Source organism: Leptidea sinapis, chromosome 4 (genome assembly GCF_905404315.1).
Source record: "Leptidea sinapis chromosome 4, ilLepSina1.1, whole genome shotgun sequence".
Classification (NCBI taxonomy): Eukaryota; Metazoa; Arthropoda; class Insecta; order Lepidoptera; family Pieridae; genus Leptidea; species Leptidea sinapis.
The window spans coordinates 15866534-15888580 of NC_066268.1; the positions used below are offsets into that span (position 1 = coordinate 15866534).

At 35.4% G+C, this 22047-nt stretch overlaps 2 long non-coding RNA genes across 2 annotated transcripts in view; one reads left to right on the forward strand and one right to left on the reverse strand.

Moving 5' to 3' along the window:
- LOC126979992 (uncharacterized) overlaps positions 1-22047 on the forward strand; it is a 486858-nt gene that overhangs the window by 29255 nt on the left and 435556 nt on the right. The window lies entirely within an intron of this gene.
- On the reverse strand, positions 7811-8880 carry LOC126979993 (uncharacterized). The gene is made up of 3 exons (XR_007732936.1): positions 8582-8880; positions 8180-8395; positions 7811-7947 (listed from the first exon to the last, which is right to left on the reverse strand). It is a non-coding gene; the product is annotated as an uncharacterized LOC126979993 (long non-coding RNA).

The window sequence follows — 22047 nt, forward strand, 5'->3', positions numbered from 1 at the left end:
GAGCGTAAGATGTCTTATTCTTATTTTACAATTCCTTGCCCATAATGCAAAGGAGGCTAGGTGGGTACCACAGCGGCAACAAGATTCACCTGACAAGCATTAAGTAATGTGCAAGTATACTTGTGTTGTGAAGTGCAGAGCGCCGCAGCTAGTGACATTACTGGGCCACTGAGAATTAACATCCTGTGTCTCAAAGTGACGACTCATATACCAAAGTCCCTAGTGGCAAAGAATATGTATAGTACAAGTACTCAGTACCTACTGAGCTAGAGGTCCCGGTTTCGAATCTGAATATGTACATATCTTTGTTTCCGAGTCATGGATGTTTATATATATTTATGTATGTTTAAGTATTTAATATTAGTATTAAATACTTATTAAATGTATCGTTGTCTTGCTTCCATAATACCGAGTTTGGAGCAAGATAATTTATGAAAAAGTGTGTTAATACTATACCAAAAAGGGGATGAATATTATCTCAGAATATTGGGCTGCATTGTAAGCTTGCTCAGAATATTGTTTGGTATAAATTATTATTTAATATATAGATAAGTTTGTCGCGCACATAATTCAGTGCAGTTGAAAGTCTCACTTCCGATGATCGGATAATCCATGATAATGGCGACAAAAGAACTTTAACGTACTATGTTGGTGCTATGAAGTTAGCCAGCACTGAGTACATACAGTATTCAACATCTATTCATATCGACGCGACGGATAAGCCATAGAATATATCGTGTTCATTCGTTTATTAAACAAAAGCGTATAGATTTGCAGCAAATACACACAATGAATGATGATAATGGAATCGCTTTGTATGACGCGTTTCAATTCATAGATTTCTGTTTTACGGACAATACTTGATTAAGCGTTGTGAATGTTACAATGAAGGAGATAATAATGCCAATTTATGTAATCACGATTTTTAAATATACATTGATGAAATGTTTCATTGTCTAGTTGAAATCATAAAATGAAGGTAGTTCTGTTTTTCCTTATACCTAATTAGTTTATAGAATAGATAGAAGCGGGAGCGGCTATGCTCGGAGTTTTCCAGTGAGATCGAATCAGAAATGAGGAGATCCGTAGGAGAACCAAAATTACCGACATAGCCCAAATGATTGCGAAACTGAAGTGGCAGTGGGTAGTGCAGGATGTTCGACGGACAGATGGCCGATGGGGCAGTTAAGTCCTCGAATAGCGACCACGTACCGGTTGACGCAGTGTTTGTAGGCCCCCCAAAAGATGGACCGACGAATCTGGTCAAGATGGCCGGTAAACGTTGGATGAGGGCGGCGCAGGACTGATCGTCGTGAGGATTTTTGGGGAAGGCCTTTGTCCAGCAGTGGACGTCTTTCAGCGGATGATGATAATGATGATAGATAGAAACGTAAACAGTAAGGTAATAGAAGTGATATAAGTGCTAATTCCTTGAGAAATAACTGTCGTCTAAATATACATTCGGATCTTGAGTTACTTGCATATAACGATGTGCGAAAATACGGCAATACAAATCAATAACCTAGGCCCTAAGGAATCATTGAGAGTAAAATTCAAAGAAATTAACATCTTGACTGTCGCTTCTCAATATATTCTTGATAATGTAATGTATGTTCATAGGCACATAAACCAGGAACAGACATAAGCTTATAATGCCTACTACTGAGCTAAGTCTAGTTAGTAAGTCTTTTGTGAGGCGATGTATATGCTTTTATAACAGGATCCCAGAAAATGTTATAAACAAAAGTATTACGTTATTCAAAGGAATTGTTAAAAAACGTTTGTGTGGTAAAGGTTACTATAACATAAATGACTTTCTTAATGATACCACAGATTGGGAATGGAGCGACCGCCCTCAGGCTATTAAATAATAAGTTAAATTGTACAATGTTACTTTGTAAATGTTACTTTAGTTGTAAAACATATTTTTGATGAAAAAAAAAAGCCCGCTGAGTTTGTTGGGCCCATTCTTCTCAGGCCTGAGGCATTCATTTTGGAATGGGTGGTAGTTTTTTTGACTGTCAATAAGTAATGTCACATCCTATTTTGAATAGAAATATTTGAATTTGAATAAGAATTTATTTATTTTTATAAAATAAGACGATGTTGTTTGGTGTAGTTGCAAGTTGAGAAAGAGTTTCCGCAGTTATATAAATTTAAATTACACCACATCGATCTGCCATACATTATTTCCGCATTAAACATTGGAATATAAAAAAAAAAAAATCACGTAATCCAATAGTCCGATTATGTCTCACACAATTGTCCCAAGTTTTTGTCAGGTGAGTGAATCAAATTCATATATTTTATAAAAAAATACGATTTAAATCACTTTTAGAACGTCAAAAACTACCACGCTTTCGAAAAAGAATGTCTTAGACCTGAGAAGAACAGGCATGAGAATCTCAACGGATTTTTTTTCATAAAAATTTTGTTCTTTAGAATGTAGTAAAATATCGTATATTCAAAATTTATTATTTCATAGCCTGAGGATGGTCGCTCCATTTCCAATCTGTGGTATCATTAAGAAAGTCATTTATGTTATAATAATCTCTACTACGCAAACGATTTTTACAATTCTTTTGAATTTCGTATTACATTTTCTGGGATCATGGCCAACAAAAGACTACCTCGACTTAGCCGAGTAGTAGGCACAACAAGTGTACGATAGTTCCACGTGTTAACATTATGATTATCTTAAAATGTGCCCTACCCATTACAATAATGCTTGTATATTACTGCTTCACGGCAAAATAAGACGCCGTTATTCCGTTACAACGAATAATAGTAATATAAAAGTCTAGAAAATAAGGCCCCGGAACAAACCCCAAAAACAGGCACATTTATGTCTTAAAGTGACGTCGCTCCGAGTTTCGTGTTCAATCAAGAACCCTTGCATTGTAATGGGCGGGCCTATCATTCACCATAAGCTGAACGTCTTGCTCGTCAATATACGCTATGAAATTTTGGGATGTAGTCATGGAAACGGATACAGTGTGTAAATATAGTTGCAAAGAATTGCATTACGGTGAAATTATTAAGTGGAGCCGGAAGCACTTTACTTGAAGTGCAGTGTACACAAGCAATTTGCGTCCGATACATTCAAGAAGGGGACAGTGTTGTAGATTATTACGAAAGGACGATAATATTACAATAACAATAGATATTCAAATTCAAATATTTTTATTCAAAATGTGACATAACTTATTGAAAGTCAAAAACTACCACCCATTCCAAACAGAATGCCTCAGACCTGAGAAGAATGGGCCCAACAAACTCAGCGGACTTTTTTTTAATCAAAAAATATGTTTACAAAGTAATATTGTGCAATTAAACTTATTATTTAATAGTCTGAGGGCGGTTGCTCCATTTCCATCTGTGGGGCATCATTAAGAAAGTCATTTATGTTATAGTAACATTTACATAAACGCTTCTTGACAATTCCTTTGAATTTCGGAAAACAGTTGTTTTATACATTTTCTGGGATCATGTTGTAATAGAAATCAATAATTACTAACTCGAAAATCTTTATGTTTGATCATTTATTGTTAACATTATGATTATCGTAGTTTCTATCAAATTCACTAATGTGCCGATAAACATACATAACATTGTCAAGAATAAGAATAATTAATATGCTTACTGTTAAGTAAATGATTATTTAGGACCTAGGTTATAAATAAAGTGAGTAAACCTCTCCTACAAAGATGTTATCTAAGAAAGAACAACTGAGGGTTTATCAGTTAAGGTCGTATGTTTTACGGATTTTAAATACAAAAGTACACCTTCCTTAAAGGGCGACAACTAAAGTAATTTTTATTTATTTATGACACCATGGGTGGAGACGAGCAGGACGTTCAGCTGATGGTAATTGATACGCACTGCACAATGCTCCTCAGGATTCTTGAGAAACCCAAAAATTCTGACCGGCACTTCAACTGCGCTCGTCACCTTGGAACATAAGATGTAAGTCTCATTTACCCAGTAATTTCACTAGCAGCGGCGCCTTTCCGACCGAAACACAGTAATGGTTGCACATTACTGCTTTACGGCAGATATAGGTGCCGTTGTGTTACCCATAATGTAGCCGGCATCCGGGGCAGAGGATCCTCCCACTGGTAATAAACCTGGCCTGTTTTAATCAGTAACAAGTGTATCTAAGATTTGCAGTATCTTCCTTATATCCTAAGCAAGCATCTTCTTGCGACGAATGTCATTCATGTCAAAATATATGAAATAGTAATGTTATCTAATTAGATCGCGAAGCTCCCGCAGTCTATTGTGCCCAGGACAATGAGTACTAATTCCTGATCCATGTAACTTCCCCTATTGTTCTCATGTTGACAGATTCTCCTATTATTATTCGCGAACAATGTGCCCACTTGTGCTACAATGATAATTCAATTCAGACTAGAAACTTTGCTGAATTCTTATCTCATTTACATGATAATGGCTGTTTGAAAGGCAAAAAGGGGTGTGGTCACCAGAAATTGGAGCCACCATGAAATATATAGTTGCACTTGGAGTTATATTCCACCTTTGACTAGGCTTTTCGCGTGGATTTGTATATAAATGCACATAATAATTAATATTCAACAGCACAGACAATGTAGTGATTTACTGAGACGGATTGGTTGAGTCGTTTTGGTCATATAAACTGGATGTATAGAAATATTGTAATGTAGAATAGTAATAAGGCATGTTAATATTTATGAAGTGAAAACTTCTTTAACGACGTTTAGCACTTTTCTTGGGATGGCTATGAAATGTTAATCTCGCGCCAGGACATGTGACCTGATCGAAAATTCGTAAGACAGTCGTTGAAATTATGGATAAAAGTTGATTTTTCTGAGAGATAAACTTTTAAATGTAAAATAATTGCAATAGTTCTAAAGTGTTAAATTTTTTATGTAATATAAGTTGGTATTTTTGTGTACGATTGCGCAATTAATGAATAAATTGTCTTTAACCACATTATTACTATTTTTACGCAAAACTTTTAGTGTGACCTACGTATACCTAACACATAGAAGAAGACGAAGCCCGTGAACGCTGGAGTGCCCCAAGACTGTGTACTATCTCCTACTGTTTCTTCTGCAACGGCTCGATCACCTGGCGTTGCTTAGAGATGTCACTTCAATGTGTGTCTTATATCGCATTTATCACGGGGAATGTTCCTCCTCACCATCTGTATGTGTGGCGTTCGTCCAAGGAAGTTCAAGGAACTTTCTTCCAAGTACTACAAAGCTGTGGAATGAGTCCTTGTGCGATGTTTCCGAGACGCATTTTTAAAGGCCGGCAAAGCTCCTGCGATTCCTGTGGTGTTGCAAGAGAATGTGGGCGGCGGTGATAAACAAACACCAGGTGATCCGTACGCTTGTATGTCCTCCTTTTCCAGAAAAAAAAAGAAACTCAGTGGTCTTTTTTTAAATAGAATGACAATATTAAACATCGTACAATAAAATTTATTATTTAGTAGCCTGAGGGCGGTGGCTCCATTCCATTTCGTTAGAGTCCGATTTAAAAAGTACATGTTTCGTCTTGACAAGCATGTAAATGTTTACTCATTATAAGAAATAATTTGTGTTAATATGATTATAATAGTATAAATATTAAAATTAATCTGAATATATTGATATAGCCCTAGTAAGAGAGCGGCACTGAAAATTTCGGGAATCAAGGAAGTGACACAACATTACTATTTAAAAATGTATTTATTGCTTTTCGAAGTATTCTCCGCGAAATTTGACACATTTTTCCATACGATGGAACCAATCATTGAAGCAACCATTCCATTCGGAAGTTGGGGTCTCCAAAATGGCCGTTTTGTAGGCGTCCACAGCTTCTTCAGGTGATGAAAATTTCTGACCACGCAATTTATTCTTTATTTTTGGGAAAGTATAGAAATCATTAGGAGGTCGGGGCTGTATGGCGGATGGTATAATAATTCAATGTTTTCTTGCTCTAAAAACTCTTTAGTTCTGTGCGCGGTGTGAGAACTCGCATTGCGGTAGTTGCAGTTCTCTTTACGGAGTTCAGAAACGACCTGTGGCAAACAAATGCTAGCATACTATTCTGCATTAACCGTTCTTTGTCCCTCAAGAGAAATATTCGCACGTGGCCGGTTTTGGAGACAAACGAGGCCACCATTTTTTTTGCAACACTCCGTGAACGAACAATTTTTGTTGGCTTTAACTCATTTTCGAACACCCAAACTCGTGACTGGTTTTTTGTTTTGGGTTCGTACGCGTTCATCCAGGATTCGTCACCTGATACGATGTTGTATACAGCATTTGAGGATCCTGCGTGGAATCTTTCGAGAGTTCTGACGCACTAAGTAACGCGAGCCGCTTTTGCTCTTCACAGAGGAGATGCGGTATCCATCGGGAAAACAACTTTTTTATACCTAATTTTCATGCAAGATTATTTGTATTCGACTCATGCCAATGTCTAAAGTTGCCTGAACTTCGCGGTATGTCACATGTCGATCTTCCTCAATCAGCTTACGCACAGCATCAACGTTTTCTTTGGTGACTGCAGTTTTTGGACGACCTTGACGGGGATCATCACTTAGCTTGACACGTCCACGTTGAAATTCAGCAAACTAGCGATAAATTGTGGTTTTGGATGGGGCTTCATCACCAAATGCAGAAATCATCCGGTCAACACACTGTTTTTGTGTTAAACCACTTCGAAAGTCATATTAAATCATAGCTCTAGAATTTTCTCGAGTCAATGCCATTTTCTCAACGACTAAACAAGTTTGACAAGACCTTGTGACAAGACCGAGAATCTTTTTTTAAATAAATAAATGGTATTCGATTTTTAAAACCAAGGAGTTTTCAATTAAAATGATTTTAATATGACAGGAACAGTGGAAATATTCCATTCCCGATACTTTTAGTGCAGCCTATGTAAAAAGCCCAAATAAAGACGAAGATTTAGTACCTCCATTTTCCACGACACGGTGATCCTACCCTGCTGCCTTTTTCTCACACTACCTTCCATTCATTCACCAATGTAGTATTTACCTCTACATCTACAGGTATATTTTTTAACATTCTACAATAGAGTTGCTTTAAATTTTTTATGTTATGAGAATTATCTTAAGAAATAAGCAAACAAATGGTCAACAACATAATATATCTTATTAGCGGTTCTAAAGAAGCTCGAAAAATGTTTAGTGTCATTTTTTCTGTGCATTCTGGGACCAGCTCGCGGTAACATTTTCATCCCTAAGCGTTCGAGTACAATGCTATACATACTACCAGTCGAAATCTTTGTTTTTTTGGCTAGAAGACGTTGTGTGACACAACGATCTGCTAAAAAAACTTAAATATTTTTTTTGGATTAATACCAATGTTGCGCTGGTGAACATTCCAGTTTTAATTCGGTGCACTATAGAATACGGTTGAACATTTGCAGCTTAAGTGTCCTGTAGATGTTGATTAACTTTTTTTAATTTTCAATTATTTATTAATTATAATTATCATTATTTATTAATTATCATTATTATTATTTTAATGCAATATAATATTACGATATTGTAACAAAATTGCTTCTTGGTTATGACCTCGCATGACTTTATTCGATGTTATGCCTGCTGAGTATAGTATAGTAGTGGAGTATGCAGCTGGTTGGTGTAAATTCAAATTCAAATATTTTTATTCAAAATAGGATTCAAAATCACTTATTGAACGTCAAAAACTATCACCCATTCAAAATAGACTGCCTAAGTGACTGCCTACCTGAGAAGAACGGGTGCAAGAAAATCTGAGTTTTGTCTGTAGTACGGGCTCATAATAAACGCACGCAATTAAATTTTATTATTTTTTAACAACACTCCAGTAATTTCCGAAACACAATATAGCTTGGACAATAATTCTTGACGATAGAAAAAGGCACCGCGGCAAAACCACCTCGCCAGGATTCTGAAGATGCTTCCCACTGAAATAAAAGTAAATTGTTAGATCGTAGTCGTCTGACTATCATATCGTGATATATTTACCCATGAGCACTAATCATCAGAAACTTCAGGCCCCTTAAATGCTCGTAACTTCCATCTTCAGATCGGAATTATTTTTATGAAAGGACCATATTAATTGTTATCATAAATGTAAGTTGTGTCAAACGCAGTTGAAAAAACCTCGGGTGGCGGTTATACGTTATAGATACTCACAATTCGCAAGTCTGAGGGGTGGGTGGCTGATCCTGCCATCCCAGCTCCTCAAGGTAGTTTATCAAGCCTCTGATGTCAGCCATGACCTCAATAGAGTCCTCGGTGACCCCAGGTGTTTCGACTGGTATGTGGGCACACTTCCACACTCAAGAATGATGTATGCCGCCGTCTCTTCTGCTTCCATGCAGGCTCTGCACGGTAGAATGTCGGTGAGACCTATATTAAACAGCTGCTTGTCAAGGGGGGCGTGACCCGTTATTACCGACTCAAATATATCATAGACTTATTTTAATGATACGTTGTTAAAAATGACAACTGCAGCGCACAGCTAGCTATCTTATAAGATTTTAACAACTTGTCTATAATGTATTCAAATATCAATTGAACACATCGATTTATTACCCGTAGGAGATCGAAGTCCATTGTCGTCGCGACATCTAAAAGCATTGTAGCAAGCACAATCACACCATTACCGCTTCCATTGTGACAATGTTAACATATCGTTATCCAGATCAAACGCCATCTATTGTCCGCTAACTGAGACTTTTGTGAAGGAATTCTTTTCAACCCTAGCTAGTTGTTGCAATCTGAAAGGAAAATGTGTTTACCCTTAATAACTTGAAGTTTAACAAAGAATGAAAATTATTTATTAAATTAAACACATCTTACGATTACGGATAAAAGACGGACAAGATATCATGTTTATGATGTCGCTTGGTCAGGGTCGCACTGAATGAACTTTCCCTAATATGTAAACCTCAGTGGGACTATAAATATATCGCCACAGCGCGTCAGCGGACCGATGTACGTCGGACCGACGAGCTCAACCGACTATTCTCGTCAGCGCGACGTAGCTCTACGCGCGTAGCAGTACATCAGCGCTGGACTGAACGCGATCATAATATTAAGTGTTCATTATTATAGCTACGCTTGACCGACGCACGTCAGCGCTGACCGTCGATAAAGCACAAAATGCAGCCGAGGCACTACGCCTTCCTATCTACCTATTGTACGTTGATGACTTAAATAACAATGTAAAAATGTGCATGATCTACTACGACAAACTATTTAACATACCTTCAATAAGTCTTCAACGGTCTCCGATATAGTGCTATTTCGCGCTAATTCGTTATAATACATGTTGCAACATAGTGCTGCAATATGAAATATTCACATAGCCTACCCATTTTTATTCCCATTTAAGAAAATTCATTAAAATCAAAATTTTATAAAAAAAAGGAAGAAGCCCACTTAGTCTCTTAGACTCTTACTCGGATCTGAGGCATAAATTTTGGTGTAGGTGGTACTTAGTTTTTGACGTGCAATAAGTGATTTGAAGCTAACACCGAAGATCGTTTTCTACAAAAACATAATAGTAATGTTCGCTATTATGTGTGTGTTTAAAATAAATCTTTAACACCGGCACTACAGAATGACGCGGCTAAGGTAATCGCTGACCATCGGCCATTGTTACAGCAACACCACAATGACTGGTTAATGAGATCAGATCCATCCTTACTGGACAAAGGCCACCCCCGCCCGTTCCCTTTATTTTATTAATTAATTCATTACAATAGAACCGAACGGAGCGCCGGGAACTATCCGCCATTGTTCTACAGATACTGACTTAGCAACACTAGAGTTGTTGACATAATTACATAATGGTTAAGTTGATTGCTTCGCTTAATAATATGCAGATTTATAGTGTTTATATTTATATATTTTTTTTTAACTGGACTGAAACGTATTATGCGCGCATATTTGTACGAAATTAAATGACCCATCATTTAATTTCGTACAAATATGCGCGCATAATACTTGTCTAGCGAGGTTTAGCGAGTAGAAAAATGTATGATAATGTATTTATAACGTGTTTTTTTCAATTGTTGGATATTTTAACCGAAACGATACTAGCTTGTATCTATATAAACAAATAATATGACCTTTAAATATTTTAAAAATAACAACTTTAACTCTTTTAAATAAAACACTTTTAAAGGGTTAAAACGCGTGTAAATGTAACTGTGTTTTCACATTAAATTTTTGCGTAAAATATACCGTTTTATTATTATTTTACAAGAAACTACGGGTTACCTAAAATAATAAAATGAATGTAACTTTTACGCAAGAATCTAACGTGTAAACACAATAACAATTACACGCGTTTTATTCCTTTAAAAGTGCGCGTTAATGAAAGAAAATACGATAATAGCTCTCATCCTTAGTTAAAAAAAATTGTATTTGTAAAATCACAGGTAAAATTTGAATAACGGCATCATGTTAACGTCTGGCATTCTAAAACCGCGCGTGTTGCAAGAGATTTCTTGCATTGCACAGACACTATGTGGTGCAATTAACGGCTGCAGTTACTTACACACCTCTACGACTTAGGGACCTTGAAGATACTTTTATATGTAAGTGGAGGACAATCGTGTGTGTTAAGTGATCACCGCTGCCCACATTCTCTTGCAACATTAGAGGAATCGCATTTATCACGGGAGTGTTCCGAAGAGCTGTTTAACCTGATTCCTGCCGCCGAATTCCACCTTCGCACGACACGCCACAAGTTAGGATATCATCCTCACCATCTGGATGTGTGGCGGTCCTCCACAGTGCGGTTTACAAGGAGCTTTCTTCCACGTACTACAAAGCTGTGGAATGAACTTCCTTGTGCGGTGTTTCCGGGACGATACGACATGCCTTCAAAAAAGCGCGTAGACCTTTTTTAAAGGCTGGCAACGCTCCTGTGATTCCTCTGGTGTTGCAAGAGATTGTGGGCGGTGATCACTTAACAACAGGTGACCCGTGCGCTCGTTTGTCCTCCTATTCCGTAAAAAAAAATCACAGGGTAAGGTGTACGCTCTTTTTTGAAGTTACCCATGTCGTATTGTCTCGAAAACACCGCAAAAGGAAGCTTATTACTCCCAACTTAAAGGCAGGAACGCATCTTTTGACACTTGATACCGTCCATGGGCGAATGCCTCACGACGTTCCATCTCGTGAACCTCTCGCACGTTTGCTCCCGCATAATAAATAAACATGTTGTTTGAAGTACACAAGAGGAATATCATAACATCATCTATAACTTCACATTGCTCCTTAAACCTACCAATACTTGGTGCTGGTGGTGATGCCCGCGCCTTGTTGTTACTTGTTAAGCCAGGCACTGATGACGCGTGCAAGATGTACATAAACATAATATAATAGCATTTCTGACGGATGTTTGTCGTTGCACTCGAGGTAAATTTTAGAGATTGACATTTTTAATTACGAGATTTACAATCTATACTAATATTATAAAGCTGCAGTGTTTGTTTGTTTGTTTGAACGCGCTAATCTCTGCTAACTTTGAATGATTCTTTCAGTGTTGGGTAGTCCATTTATCGAGGAAGGCTTTTTTTTTCAAAATTAGGGATCCGTAATAAAATTGCTATTTTGTAACACAAGGTGTAAAATCGAAAACCTATTTTTGCGTGCGCTGCAAAAACTATTGACAATAGAACAAAATGATGTACAGGCTATAATATAGGCAATATTTTATTACTTATAAAACTATCGCGTGAATTAAACTTTATATGGCAAAACAACGTTTGCGGGGTCAGCTAGTATGTTATAAAATTTTAATATTTTTAATATAACCTGCATTGAAAGTGCGAGTTTCTTCGCCTTTGAGCGACCCGTTTGCGATTCTTCCCGGGTAGAAAACCGTCGTTGTCATACGGCTGTTCCCAATATTCAGTCTATCTCTTACTTAAGATAAAAATCGTAACTATCTTTGACTATTCTGTCCCAATAAACTTATCGACGGTAACTCACCTTATCCGTACACGGTACACACTGTCTGTCAATGGGACGACGTATAGCTTACCAGCGATAGAAGTTTGTATGGAAATTGCAATTCACGCGTCCAAATATAAGGCGATAAGAATGACTTATCGTATATATTGGGACAGCTTCAGATTATTGACAGCTAATTACTGACAGTAGTAGGTAGTAATTTATCTCTATCTGTAGATAGTATATTGGGAACGGCCGTTAACGTGTTTACGTGGAATGAACTTGCAACCCTGTTTTCGATTGTCATTGTTGTCATTTCAACCATCGACTAATCTGAAAGATATTTTCGCTATTAATTTAATATACTCTAGTTCCAGTTGGCTTCAAACATTCAGGCTGAGACTTTACTTACGTAGAATTTAGTTAAGTGTTCGAACTTGAATTTTGCATTTGGCTATCTTAGCTTAAGCTCAGCATAATTCCAGCTGTCAAATGACTACAAAAAATGAATTCAAAGATTATGCTAAGCTTACACTCATCTAACTTTTACGTAAGCAAAATCTAATCAAAGTCTAAGTACGATCTATAGATTTTAGCCTAAGACTTGCACATTCAATACGGATTATATGACGATATATCTGAATTCGTCTTGTTACATCCCTTGTCACACAATATATTATTGTATATGTTTAAAATATTCTGCGTCTATCGCATTACTATGTAATGATAGTATTTTGATAAAAATACTGCATACAAAATTAAGAACCACAAGTAACATTAAAAAACATAATATCCATAATGAATCACGTATAGAAAACTCTTTCAAATGCTCTATATGTAATTCAAACACAAGACGAGAGATGGTCCGAATATTTTGAACATGCATGAAACAAGTGAACTAAATTGAATAGTACCTCCACCAAAAGCAGACTCAGCCATAAGTCATGGTCGGACGAACTTGAATAGCTGGTTGGATAGTATACACCGCTCGCTGGCGTACGTATCAAAATACAATCTTTTACTAACCACGCGCATTGGTGATTCAATTTTATAAATTGGATTTGAATATTGAATAACATGTTTGTTTCGTATGCCAATGCAGACGTCATTTCTGAATGCATCCACATTGCGGTTCTCGAACCATGCTACCAGGAAATTAGTTGATGGAATGAACAAAAAACGTTCTAGTGCATGATTTGTTTCTTGTAAGGCAATCACACAAAGTAATGCTACCATATTATAAAGATTATTTACCCCCGATGATGCTGTGGTCAGATAAAATACAACTAAGTCTTGCAATATCATCATAAACTGGAATTGTAGGCTTCTTTCTCACCTTTTCCCTTTTTCCTCTTTATTACAAGTTATAGATCTATAAAACTTATGACATTTTCATGTACGTACTGCGCATACGGACAGGGTTGCCATCCCTTAAAACTCTACACCTGACTTACAAATTAAAATACCCGATTTTCAAGAAAAATGCCGGGTTATAATTAATTAAAATGAATGCACAGTAGGAAGAAAAAAGACATCACTGAATGATTTTTTTTGCATTTACCACAAAATCTCTTGACTTGATTAGTTATTACAAGTAAACACAGCAACGTAAAAGTTATGGGATTTATTTTGAATTGTGATGGGAAAAGTTTAAAAAAAATATTGGTAGTGTAAGATATTGTTTGTGGTACCTACTATTAAAAATTAACAACAAGTATTACGTCGTTTGGTCAAAATTTGAAGAATGATTTTCCTCGGCACATACACGCCTCAATCGAAGACTGATCCGGGGTGTTGATTCCATTGCTCTCACTGAGTATCGCAAAATAACAATAATTTAAAACGCTTTTAGCTTTGAACACAATTCATGTTGGATGGAACACGTAACAAACAAATTTGTTATGTACCTAACTATAAATAACGATAACTTTGTATTTTCTAACATTGACTCTACTAGATATTGAACGCTGAATCTAGATTAATATATTTGATCGAAAACCTTTAAAAAATATTATTTTTGTTAGCCTTCGAAATCTAGGCGACCTCTTGCTAAAAAAATATCCTCGAGAGAGGTTCAGAGCTGGAATATGATATCTGAAGCTGAAATTAGGATAATAAACTCATGAAAGTAGTAATTTTTAGTCACGCCAATTAAACATAATCCAAAGGTCACAGCAGTATGTTAAGTGGGACGAATTATTGAAAAATAATAGCTTCATTTTATATTGCTTTGCCGGACAAAGTAATCCTTTATAGCGCTGCAGAAGTCATAATGCGTGAGATCAAACGGACGCAGCCTTTCGGACCATCATAATAAGTGATGCTCTGTCACACCAGACTGCCTCGGGATATTTTAGGGTACGCGCGTCATTATCAAAGGGACAATAATAAAATCTAGTACCGAGGTACAGGAGATCAAATTCAGTTTGCTGCAACGATTTTATACAAAGTCGTGTGTTATTTATAATAATAACTATTTGCTAAGTAGGTACTATTATATTCTGAATTTGTTTCTTGAAATTTGTATTTTTATGTATTTATTTGTATTTTCCTTCGATAGAAATCTAGATAAAATGCACAAGGTATCTAATAGTAAAAAAAGCATGCATTGAAACGCTATAATCTCGTATCTTTGCGTGGAACATAATATGACGGGTTGGCCGCACTTAATGGCCCAGTTACTGAATGAATCAATGAAATATACAGCAAATTACGTATTTCTTTATTGAATATTAAATATTTACAAAAATACTTATAATCTATTTATTACAGCAATATACAATTAAGCCGTATTTGTAGGTCTCAGATAACTTATTCCTACATACCTATCTACGCTTATTATTATAACGATTATGACTCGACATCTCGCTTTGGGTTTGGCTTTGGTGGAAAATCCAGGAAACTACGAAAACTTGTCTATTTGCGAATAATGAATCAATGAATAATGCTCGGCACTTTAAATACCAGTAAGGAATAAGGATAATTCTAGAATTATAGTGAACAGTGTAGTACATCGATTGTATGCCGTTGTGTTCTCTTCTAAAATTGGTAGCAAGCTCACTGAAAAAATGGAAACGATTATGTACAAAGTACAGTGGCCAAGCGATTATAATTTCATCAAGATCAATTTCTGACCAAAACAAAGAAATGAACTAGACATGCACACATATTATCAAACAAAATTAGAAAATTAATCTTTGTTGCTCATTGCTATTCCTTACGAGATACACATGATAATTTACCACTTTAATTATTTGCTTAATATCTAAGTCACATATAACGCAATTCTGAATAAAAATAGTTTTTTTTGCATACAGAGCATTTTTCTAAAAGTATGATATGCAGCTCAAAAAAAACTTGTGATAAGAATCCGTGAGTTGATAAAATTTACAGAACAGAGTTATTGCCTACAGCTTACGTTACATCTACAAACTTTTCTAAGGTTTCCTTGGAGTAGAGGTGACTTGTTACATTTCTTTAAATTAAACCAGATTTTCTGGATGAATACGAGTATAAACTTTTTGTTTCGTATTCGCTGCCTTACGTCATCAGGTGTAAGTATTTTATTGTAACAAGTGACGGCAGGCGCCTACTTAATTTTTTATTCAATTATTTAAACACAAGATATTTATATAAATTAAAACTCAGACTGCATTATTAGCAAAGTTTAACAGAACATGTGGCACGTCAACGTCACAATGTTAAAGCCTAGCTCGAGTACGCCCACTTGGGCGTAGTATTAATTGCCGTACTTTGCGTTTATGCGGTATCTAGTTGGAGCGCAGCGGAGATCAATCCATAATCTAAGGATTAAAATTTTGTTGCATACTAAATGCTTGATTTCTAATTACAATGACATCACGAAATTTTAATGTTAAACAGAATAAATGAAAATAAATTATTAACTTAATATTAATAATAACATAACAGTGAACTAAATATAGCGAGCGGCAGACTAGATTATGTTAAGGATGGATAAAAAAAATAAATGGATGGATGTTACGATTAACATAATGATAATGCTGATGCATTATCTGTCTATAACAGAGACAAAATTATATTAATAAACGCATCACAGAACGATCTAAGGCGTAGAGTATCGTCACGTCATAGATACTCTGACTCTAATCATTTCGCCCTGTGACTGTCACTGGGAGATTTAAGATGGAGGGTCACTCATGCTAATGCTTTCACTCTCTACAAATTTATATCATAAACTAACTATATAGTAGTAACAATACATTCGGTTTCCTTTTCTATGTATGTACAAAGGTTGTTGTTATAAATTCAAAGGCAAACTCAAATAAACTTTATTCAAATATGTTTTATATAAATATAAAAACTAACCGCTTTTGAATCATCATTATAAATAATAAATTACTGGATCTACCATATTTTCGAAGAAAGTAGAGCTCTTGAGAAGAACATACAAGAAACTCAACTTTTTTCTTCTATTTTACATTCAAATTCAAATATTTTTATTTAAAATAGGATATGACATCACTTATTGAAAGTCAAAAACTACCACCTATTCTAAAAAGAATGTCTCAGACCTGAGAAGAACGGGCGCAACAAACTCAGCCGGCTTCTTTTTCATAAAAAAATATGTTTATAAAGTAATATTGTACAATTAAACTAATCATTTAATAAACTGAGGGCGGTCGTTCCATTCCCAATTTGTCAATCAAGAAGTCATTTATGTTATAGTAACCACACAAAGGTTTTTAACAATTCTTTTGAATGTCGTAGTACTTTTATTTTGAATATTTTCTGGGATCTTGTTGTAAAAGCATATACATCGCCCCACAAAAGACTTACTAACTCGACTTAACCGAGTATTAGGCATAACAAGTTTATGTTTGTTCCTCGTGTTAACATTATGATTTTTACCACCTCACCATTTAATAAAATATTAGCATCTACATTTTTGACATTTGGCGCGGTAAATTTAATATATTTGGTTTTATGACTATTTAACAATAAGTTATTGGCGCTAAACCAGTACACGATGTCAGATAGAGCATATAAAACATATGACGAAGTAAACAATAATTGGCAATTATATACATTAAGAAATTAGTTTGAAAGGTGCTGCATGCAGGATAATCTGAATCCTGTTCAACATTAAAAAACGTTTTAAATATGAAATATTTCATGAAAAGTAATAAAAATAAAATGTATAAAAAACAAGGGTCAGCTAAACTAACAACATCATATAGTGACTCTCTCCACATTAAAAATCTTTTATGTTTAAAATAAATAGATTGACTTGGCCAGCCCATAAATACACAATGTATCTCGCTAATATTTTATATTAAATTCAATATTAAATTAGATTGTTTAGTGTGACTTAGTCCAAGTTGCGAGACTTGTTTTTTTTACAATTTCTATTTGGTATCTCTATTTTTTTTTGTAGATAGACCTATTTTTTTCTTTCCTGTATTTTCTACTTCTTGAATACAAGAGATTTTCTTAAAACTCGCTCTCTGTCTTATGAGCTTTTTTATTTTTGAACGTCGTCTTCCTATCTTTTATTCCGGTACTACTTATTGAGCTTCAGCTACAGTTTTCTCAAAGCCCACTCCCTGTCTCTATGGGTTTTTCTCGGAGGCTCTGATGTTACGATTTTAACAATTCTGGACCGCAAATACTTCTTAGTCTATTATATTCACAAACTAAGGATTCCCGCGCTTTAAAACTTCTAAAGTCGACATTAATTACACGTAAGCCGCCCAAACTTCCAACTCTCGAAAGTGCCACGTAAGCTTGCAACACAAACACCAATTCCATAAATAATCTTGTAATTCTATACATTTTTAAGAGATTACACAGTCATTAATGCAGTTGGAATATCTAGAAACCTGGACCGAAATTGCAAAATATTTTAGTATTTTTGTATTAATACACTAAACACTTATTTTATTCTAAATTTAAAGCTTCTATTCTATGTCTGCTGGAAGCCTTTTTAGTTTTGATGATCGGTCAGGCAGTCAGTGAGTGACAAAATTAAGAAACTTTGAATAGTTATTTTATACTTCTTAAATAAACTTCTGGATACTGAAATTCGAAATATACCGTGTGTATCCAACGCATCCTTGGTAACTGAAAATTCAGGCTTCTAATTTTATCCATAACAAAGTTATAGGGGGTCGAAAATGGCCTGAACTGCTTCGAGAAAAGGCGGCCGTGCCGCTTGCTTTTGCTCGACTTGGCGAGGGCAGTGCCGTGGCCCCAGATTATATATTGGATAGATCGACATTAAGACCTTGTATTCATTGTTTGTGCTAGGATTTTTCGTGAACATGATGGTCGTGATTACTGTCATTATTATTAATCGCATCCAACATATACAATGATTTATTAACTATAACAGTTCGACCAGGCACCACAAGCAGCACTCACGATTTTAAGCATCGATGAAAGAATACTTTCATAATAGTAATAATGAAACGCAAAAAAATAAATAAAGACAAGATTAGAAAACACCAATTCCGAATAAAATTCTGAACGATAAATTATTTTTCTTCTTGAAGGCTTCTTTGCACATTACGCCGGATAGGTGCCTTTTTCAAAGAAGCTTTAATATATATATCTACACCCATGCTTTAAATCCTCTATTAAAGATTATGAAACAGTTAGCTTATTGCCAACATTAAAACACCCAATGTCTTAATAACCATTATATCATCCAAACGAGTGTTATAATGTTATACTGAATTTCATAACAACACTCCTTTGTTTTTTTTTTTCAATCCCTTCATGTGGTAAGAGTTTCAACAGACAGCCACATTTTTACTGCTCTATGCGTGGTATCTGTATGAATTTCAAAAAAGAACATTTTCGTTTACGCGCGTTCCAGTCTACCAGAACGTCGCGCGCCGTAATAAAAAGTAGGATATTCGAATCCCCGCCATTTTTCTTCGATATTTTTATTGTTTAAAAATGAGCGATTCAAGTTTTGACAGTACACCGCCAGATATTTTAAACGCTGCAATGTAAATTACTTCTAAAATAAAAAAAAACTTTCCTTAATACTTAGTTTATTTGTATATAATCAGTAATGAATGATATTAGGTTACTACTAAGACCTGGCTGTTTTAAAGTTAGCAGTAAGCTAATTGTTTCAGAATCTTTTAGAGGATTCATATTCTGGGTGTAGATAAAGTCTTGTATGCAACTGTTGATAATTAGGTGTTAAAACATTCCACATTAAAAACCCACATTCGTATTTTAATACCCCTTATTACACAACAGTTGCATAAATAACTATTCCTAAATTTGTGTTCAATGAGTCTTAATAGGTATTCTGTCTGGTATTTTATTGTAAAGTAGAATGAATGAATACACGGCACGTATATCAGTGGGAGGCTCCTTTGCATAGGTTGCCAGCTAGATTATGAGAACCACAACGGGGCCTATTTTTGCCGTGAACTAATAATGTGTCAGCATTATTGTGTTTCGGTCTGAAGGGCGCCGTAGCTAGTGAAATTACTGGGTGAATCAGACAACATCTTATGTCTCATGGTGACTTTTGGTGAAATTTTTGGTATTTCAAGAGTCTTGAGCGGCACTGCATTGTAATGGGCAGGGCGTATCAGTTACCATCAGTTAAACGTCCTGCTTGTTTCGTCCCTTACTGTCATAAAAAACGTATATGAAATCACAAATTTTCTTGAATTCAGTAATGTTTTTTGAAACAAACATTATATTCATGTAGAAGTTAGGTTAAGAAGTAGGGTTAGGAAGTTTATAAACTTGAACTTTTTCTGAAGCGATTCTCTTGGACGAATAATATTATAAAATGCTCCAATATCCCTCTTTAAATAAATAAAAGTACTCCGGGCAGTTATTGCAAGCAAAAGAAGCTGGCTCAGCGCTTTGCTGCATTGGCATGATACCAACACAGCGGTGATTAACAGCATCTCCTAATAATAATAATTTGTTTATTTCACAAAAAGTACTTATTATAATATACAAACAAATAAATGCTATGAACAGAGTATAGTATGTACAAAAAAGTTTAAACAACTGGGCCGAATTATGAGGAACCTGTATTGCGGTATACAGCGTCAATTGTCTTAAGAAGCTCGCTTGTGTAATCCTTTTAAATATTATTTATTTTTGTATAGGGCTTTGTGTTAGTGGTCTGTGGTCTAATCCTCTCTTATGATAATCAGCACAATGAGTGCAGCATGATGACCCAGTGAGTGCGTCACAAAGCAATCGTCACGCAAGGCCGTCGCCGCATGTCAAGTTCGCGTCGGTTCCGTACATATTTCGCTAAAGCGTCGCAACAGTAACAATAATAGCTCCGAGTCCCCATTGTTTGGGCTCGTGGCACATTAAGCCTTTGTCTCTGCCCTCTCCCGTTCCTCACAATGCGGCCAGGAAACAAGTGAGCCTTTATTTCGCCTCTTTTTGTCTCCGAGTATCGCTGCTTATTGTCTTCATTCGATTGTTCGGAGCTCTTCAGAGGGCACATTGTTGTGGACGCCGTTGTTAGCTCTGAGCTTGTGGATGCTCTATGTACTCCTACTAAAGTGTCGTTTCAATTTTAATGTGTCGATTAAATCTCCCACAAATATGTCATTTGAGTTGAGGCTTTTTTCATTAATACGATTCATAACATCGCATCTTTCCTCACTGTTCATTTCAGGTGTGCGGTTAATTAGTTTGAAAGAGTAAACTAACTATGGAATGAATGTTATGTCAAAAGCCGGCTACACTGTGGAAGTGTTTTAGTTCTCCAAGGGCGACAAAACAAATCTAAATATCAAATTTAGTCTTGGTAATAAAAGATCTAGTGGATACTTAATTGTACATAATTAATTTACTAACTGAACTAACTAAAGTTATTAATTATTCTCATAAGATTCATATAATCACTTTAGGTTCGTATTTTAGTTTAATTAGTTTAGCGTCTTTTGCTGTAAGACAACCAATAAAAACAGGCCAGGAATATTAGTTTAGTGACAAACTACGTCGCCATTTGTATGACACTTTGTTTTAGTGTGCGTGTATTGCTCAAAATAGTTTTAGTTCTAAACTCATTTTTTTTCTATTTTTTCACAGCTGTCTATGTGTATCTAGACGTTTAAATGATCTAATATAGCTACATAATATAAAAACTTTTTGACTACATCAAAATTGATACGGAATAAGAAAGACTGGATGTGGCCAAAGCTATGTTAAATTAATTACAAGTGAACTAGAGATATTCGTTTTGTGAATAATATTAATATAATTAATTCATTACATAATTTCGTGTGTGTAAATTAGTGTATGTCACTCTTATGAGATAGATTTTAATCGTTAAAGTTTTATATCAGAACACCAGAATATCCATGAAGCGATAATTTTTTATATTTTTTGTTATTGTTTGTGGGCAAACAGGTGGAAATGGACATTAATTGTGGTAAGTTTTACCACAATTAACATTCAGTAGTACTAGAGGCCTTGAAGATATGTATTTGACAAGATAGTATGCTCTAAGCTTGAGAGTTTCTAAAGCGGCGTTTTCACTGTTTGAATACATACGGATCGCATATACTCGTACGAAAACATTTTATGTGTGTAAAGATTTGTGTGATAAAAATGGCTTTATCTAAGAAAAATTGGCATATTAATATTTTATAAATAAGCATGTGATTTCAGGTCCAAAGTTTTCTTCTTCTGCTCTCCCTCCCTTTTATAATTATATATTTCAGTAGATTCAGCATGTGCAAGCGGGATTTCGGAAGGGAATGTCAATCAGGTATTTTCTTTGCGCTGCATCACTGAAAAATGTCTGGCAAAAGGTATATTGCACGTTCATAGACTTGTAGAAGGCTTATGATGGATATATAAGGTGAATAGAAAATAATTATGGCAGGTTTTCTGATAAGGGCTCTGAAATGTAAACCAGTATCGGAGTATACTCTTATGCTAATTGCAGGCACATGTGGTGAATGAATCGGGGTCGCATCGCATTACGCTACAACGGTTACAATTAAAATTAATATTATATCGTCACTATTACGGACCAGTCTTGCTGGTTAATGGAGTTATGTATATCTGCGGACACTAAAAACAAGCGCAATCGGATTATTTAG